The following is a 5,196-nucleotide window of genomic DNA, read 5'->3' on the forward strand; positions in this document are numbered from 1 at the left end:
GCTCTTCAGGCTGTCCTCTTTAGGCTGAGTCCTCCGCGATCTCAGAACCCAGCTCTCAAATCCCCCAGCGGTGCCAGGAATCCCGCGGATCTCCTTTCCCCTGTCAGGGGCTGTGCCTGTCGCAAGGGACGCGGCTGTCTGCCACGCGGTCTCCCTTTGACCCTCTTGGCTCAGAGGGCTGGCAAACTTTCCTGCCCAAATCCCTGGGTTTTTTTTTTTTTACCTTTCCAGGGGAGTTCTGCCTTTCCTGGCTGCAAACCGTCTCACCAGCTGAGCAATTTTGCCACTTCGGAGTGGGTGTTATTAGTTTCAGCTGCTTACTCCATTTGCTCCGGGACACGACCTGGGACTCCTCTGCCTATATCGCCGTCATCTTCTTTCTCCCCTGTCTCAGGTTCATCAATCTTGTTTATCCTTTCAAAGAACCAGCTCTTGGTTTCATTGATTTTATATATTGTTGTTTTTTTGGGTCCCGGTGGGTGGGGGGGCTGCCAGGTCCTTGGAAGGTGTGGGGCTGGAGGGGGAGGAGCTGGGCTCCAGAGCAAGTGTTGAGTCTCTACAGGGTCTTGAAAGACAAGGTAATGGTCTCTATGTCATTTATTTCTGCTCTAATCTTTATTATCTCCTTCCTTCTGCTCACTCTGGGCTTTTTTTGTTGCTCTCATTCTAATTCTTTGAGGTGTATAGTTAGATGATTTACTACCATTTTTTCTTGTTTTTTTGAGGTGGGCCTGTAGAGTTATAAACTTCCATCTCAGGACTGCTTTCATTGTGTCCCAGATCACCTTCTGGTCACAGGTTTCCTTCTACCCAGCAGGGAGGTTGGCAAGATGGGGGATGCCAGCCCTCCTTTAAGATAGCCATGGGGGTCCATGTGCCTAGGGATCCTACATCCACCTCACAATGGGGGCATCTCACACTGGACTGAACTGTGACCCTGACACCCTTCCAGTGCCCTTTGATATTAGGAAAAGAGCTATGTTAAACCCCTGAAACCCCATTCATTCCGGGAACAATGTTCTACACCCTCCGGAGTCACTTACTGGTTGCCTGTCCTGAGACCATTTTTTTTTTTTGCCTCATTCAGAGCGATCACCCTTCCTTGAGGACAGAGATCTTTTTGCTGCCATCCATTGTCTGGAACACAGGAAGGTGAAGTGTTTCTGTCCTCTTGTGACCCTCCTCCACATTCATGGAGCCCCACCACCTTATCCACATGACCAGTTCCAGGTGTTCACCTAGCTCCAAACCCTTGTTGACTTGACTACTTCCAACTAATGACCTAGACCAGTGATGGCGAACCTATGACACGCGAACTCATTTTTTTGGTTGATTTTTCTTTGTTAAATGTCATTAAATATCAAAAATAAATATCAAAAATATGTCTTTGTTTTACCATGGTTGCAAATATCTAAAAATTCCTATATGTGACACGGCACCAGAGTTAAGTTAGGGATTTTCAAAATGCTGACACACCGAGCTCAAAAGGTTCGCCATCACTGACCTAGACCCACCACCTTGTTCATGTGACCACTTCTGACTATTATCCTGGCAATTGTTCACGAGTACTGCAGCCTGGTTACCTGGACTGAACCCCTGTTCCCAACTCTGTCTCGTTGTTCACCTTATCACTGAGCAGCACTGGACTGGCTGATTTGCTCAGGAGCCACACAGGTGGAATTTCCCATCTTTGGGAGTTGGGTTAAGTGCCTTAAACCCACAGTCCCAGATCACCTTCTGGTAACAGGCTTCCTTCTACCCAGCAGGGAAGTTGGCAAGAAGGGGGATGCCAGCCCCACTTTAAGGTAGCCATGTGCCTAGGGATTCCACTTCGACCCCACCATGTGGACATCTCACACTGGCCTCCCCTCGTCACTGACAGCCCAATCTGTGGCCTTTGAAGTCAGGAAAAGAGCTGTGTTAAGCCTCTGAAACCCTGTTCCATTCTGGGCACACTGTTCTTCCCCCTCAAGAGTCATTGACTGTTCACTAGGCTTGAGGACCAGCTTTCTGCCTCATTCTCAGGGAATGCCCTTCCTTGATGGCAGAGACCTTCTTACTTCCATCCAGAGTCTGGACCACAGGATGGTGGAGCATTTGGGTCCTATTCTGACCCTCCTCTGATTCATTTGAACCCACTGCATTATCCACTTGACGATTTCCAGCTGTTCACCAGGCCCAAACCTTGTTCATATGAACACTTCTGGCTGTTCACCGGGCCATTGTTCACCTGACCACTTCCAGCTGGTCACCTGGGCCCTCCTCTATTTCCCCAGTCCCCCTCCCCATTGGTCACATGACCACTGAGAAATACTGGCGCGGCTGCTTTGCACCTAAGGCATAGGGCTGGATTTACCCATTTCTAGAAGTTGGGTTATGTACGTAAAACCCACAACCCCAGATCATCTTCTGGTCATAGGCTTCCTTCTACCCATCAGGGAGATTGGCAAGAAGGGGGATGCTAGGCCCCCTTTAAGATAGCCATGGTAATTCATGTGCCTAGGGATCCTACATCGACCCCACCTGGGGACATCTCACACTGGACTAAACTGTGACCCTAACACCCTTCTTGTGGCATTTGATATCAGGATAAGTTCTGTGTCAAACCCCTGAAAAACCATTCATTACAGGAGCACTGTTCTTCCCTCTCGGTGGTTGTAGGGCCCTGCAAACAGATTTTTGCCTCATTCACAGTGATCACCCTTCCTTGAGGACAGAGACTTGCTGCATCCATTTTCTGGAGCACATGAAGGTGAGCTGTTTCGGTGACCCTCCTCCACATTCACAGGGAAGCACCACCTTATCCACTTGACCAGTTCTAGGTGTTCACCTGGTCTCAAACTCTTGCTGGCATGCCTACTTCCAGCAGATGACCTGGACCAACCCTCTTGTTCAGGTGTCCACTTCCGACTATTCTCCTGGCAGTTGTTCACCTGACACCTTCAGCCTGGTCACCTGGGTCGAAACGCTGTTCCTGAGACTCAGCCTCCATGCTCACCTTACCATTGAGGGGCACTGGCCTGGCTGCTTTGCTCAGCAAGGATAGGGTGGATATTCGCATATCTGGAAGTTGGGTTAGGTGCCTACAACCCACAGCCCCAGATGACCTTCTAGTCTCAGGCTTTCTTCTACCCAACAGGGAGGATGGCAATATGGGGGATGATAACCCCTTTAAGATAGGCATGGGGCTCCATGTGCCTAGGAATCCTACATGGACCTAACCATGGAGGCATCTCACACTGGAATGAATTGTGACCCTGACACGCTTCCTGTGCACTTTTATATCAGGACAAGATCTGTGTTAAGTCCCTGAAACCCCATTCATTCTGGGCCCTCAGACCATTTTTTTTCCTCATTCACAGGGATCACCCTTCCTTGAGGAAAGAGACCTTCCTGCTGCCATCCATTGTCTGGAAACAGGAAGGTGAGGTGTTTCTGTCCTCCTTGACCCTTCTCCACATTAACTATGCCCCACCAGCTTATCCACTTGACCACTTCCAGCTGTTCACCTGGCCTGAAACCCTTCTTCACTAGTACAATTCAGGTTTTTCAGTTCATCTAAAACCGTTTTTAGCATGACAACTTGCAGCTGTTCACCTGGCCCCATAGCTATGTTCACATGAATACTTCCAGCTGTTCTACAGGACCTTGTTTGCTTGACAACTTCAGGCTGGTCACTGGGGCCCACTCCCTGTTCCCGAGACCCCGCCCCTTGTTCTCCTTACCTCTGAACTACATTGGCCGGGTTGCTTTGCTCCTCAGGGATAGGAGTGGACTTCCCCACCTCTGAAAGTTGAGTTAAGTGCCTAAATCCCACAGCCCCAGATCACCTTCTGGTCACAGGCTTCGTTTTACCCAGCCCTCCTGTGGCCTTTGATAACAGGAAAGGTCAGTGTTAAACCCTTGAAACCCCATTCAAACTGGGAGCACTATTCTGCCCCCTCCGGAGTAACTTACTGGTTGCCAAGCCCTGAGACTAGTTTTCTCCATCATTAACAGCGATCACCATTCCATGAGGACAGAGACCTTCTTGCTGCCATCCTGAGTGTGGACCTCAGGAAGGTGAGGCATTTGGGTTCTCTTCTGAACCTCCTACCATTCACAGGGCCTCACAATGTTATCCAATTGACCACTTCCAGCTGTTCACCTGGCCCTTGTTCACTTGACCACTTCCGGCTGGTCATTTGGGCCATTCCCCTGTTCTTAAAACCTGCGCCCTTATTCACAGGACCACTGAGAACACTGGCCAGGTTGCTTTGCTCCCCAGGAATCGGGTTGGACTTAGCCATTTCTGGAAGTTGGGTCAAGTGCCAAAAACCCACAGCCCCAGATCACCTTCTGGTCACACGCTTCCTTCTACCCAGTAGGGAGGTTGGCAAGAAGGGGGATGCTAGGCCCCCTCTAAGATAGCCATGAGGATTCATGTGCCTATGGATCCTACATCGACGCCACCATGTTGTCATCTCACGCTGGACTGAACTGTGACCCTGATACCCTTCCTGTGGCCTTTGATAACAGGAAAGGTCAGTGTTAAACCCTTGAAACCCCATTCAAACTGGGAGCACTATTCTGCCCCCTCCGGGGTATCTTATTGGTTGCCAAGCCCTGAGACTCGTTTTTTCCCTCATTTTTAGCGATCACCATTCCTTGAGGACAGAGAGCTTCTTGCTGCCATCCATTGTCTGGACACAGGAAGGTGAGGTGTGTATGTCCTCCTGTGACTCTCCTCCCCATTAACGGGGCCACTTGACCACTTCCAGGTGTGCGCATGGCCTGAAACCCTTCTTCACTAGTGCAATTCCGTTTTTTCACCTAGTCTCACCCCCTTTTTAGCATGACCACTTGGAGCTGTTCACCTGGCCCCATACCCTTGTTCATGTCAATACTTCCAGCTGTCCTCCTGTCCCTTGTTTGCTTGACCACTTCAGGCTGGTCACTGGGGCTCTCTCCCTGTTCCCGAGACAACGCCCCTTGTTCACGATCCCTCTGAACCACATTGGTGGGGCTGCTTTTCTCCTCAGGCATAGTGGTGGACTTCTCCATCTCTGGAAGTTGAGTTAAGTGCCTAAATCCCACAGCCCCAGATCACCCTCTGGTTACAGCCTGCCTTCTATGCAGCGGGGAGTGTGGCAAGAAGGGGGATGCCGGTCACCCTTGAAGAAAGCCTTGGTGGTCCATGTGCCTAAGGATCCTACC

General features: G+C 50.3%; 1 long non-coding RNA gene across 4 annotated transcripts in view; it reads left to right on the forward strand.

The window, feature by feature from the left end:
* Nucleotides 1–1,078: 1,078 nt before the first annotated feature.
* LOC107184538 overlaps nt 1,079–5,196 on the forward strand; it is a 5,848-nt gene continuing 1,730 nt past the window's right edge. The window contains exons 1-5 of one of the 4 annotated variants that reach the window (XR_001515389.1): nt 1,079–1,152; nt 2,695–2,752; nt 3,363–3,424; nt 4,365–4,523; nt 4,635–4,696. This is a non-coding gene — a long non-coding RNA (uncharacterized LOC107184538). Of the gene's footprint in view, nt 1,153–2,694; nt 2,753–3,362; nt 3,425–3,999; nt 4,082–4,364; nt 4,524–4,634; nt 4,697–5,196 lie in introns of those variants that run through there. The other 3 variants (XR_001515390.1, XR_001515391.1, XR_001515392.1) reach the window with 3 other exon arrangements.

This window comes from Myotis davidii, unplaced genomic scaffold, assembly GCF_000327345.1.
Source record: "Myotis davidii unplaced genomic scaffold, ASM32734v1 scaffold3846, whole genome shotgun sequence".
Taxonomy (NCBI): domain Eukaryota; kingdom Metazoa; phylum Chordata; class Mammalia; order Chiroptera; family Vespertilionidae; genus Myotis; species Myotis davidii.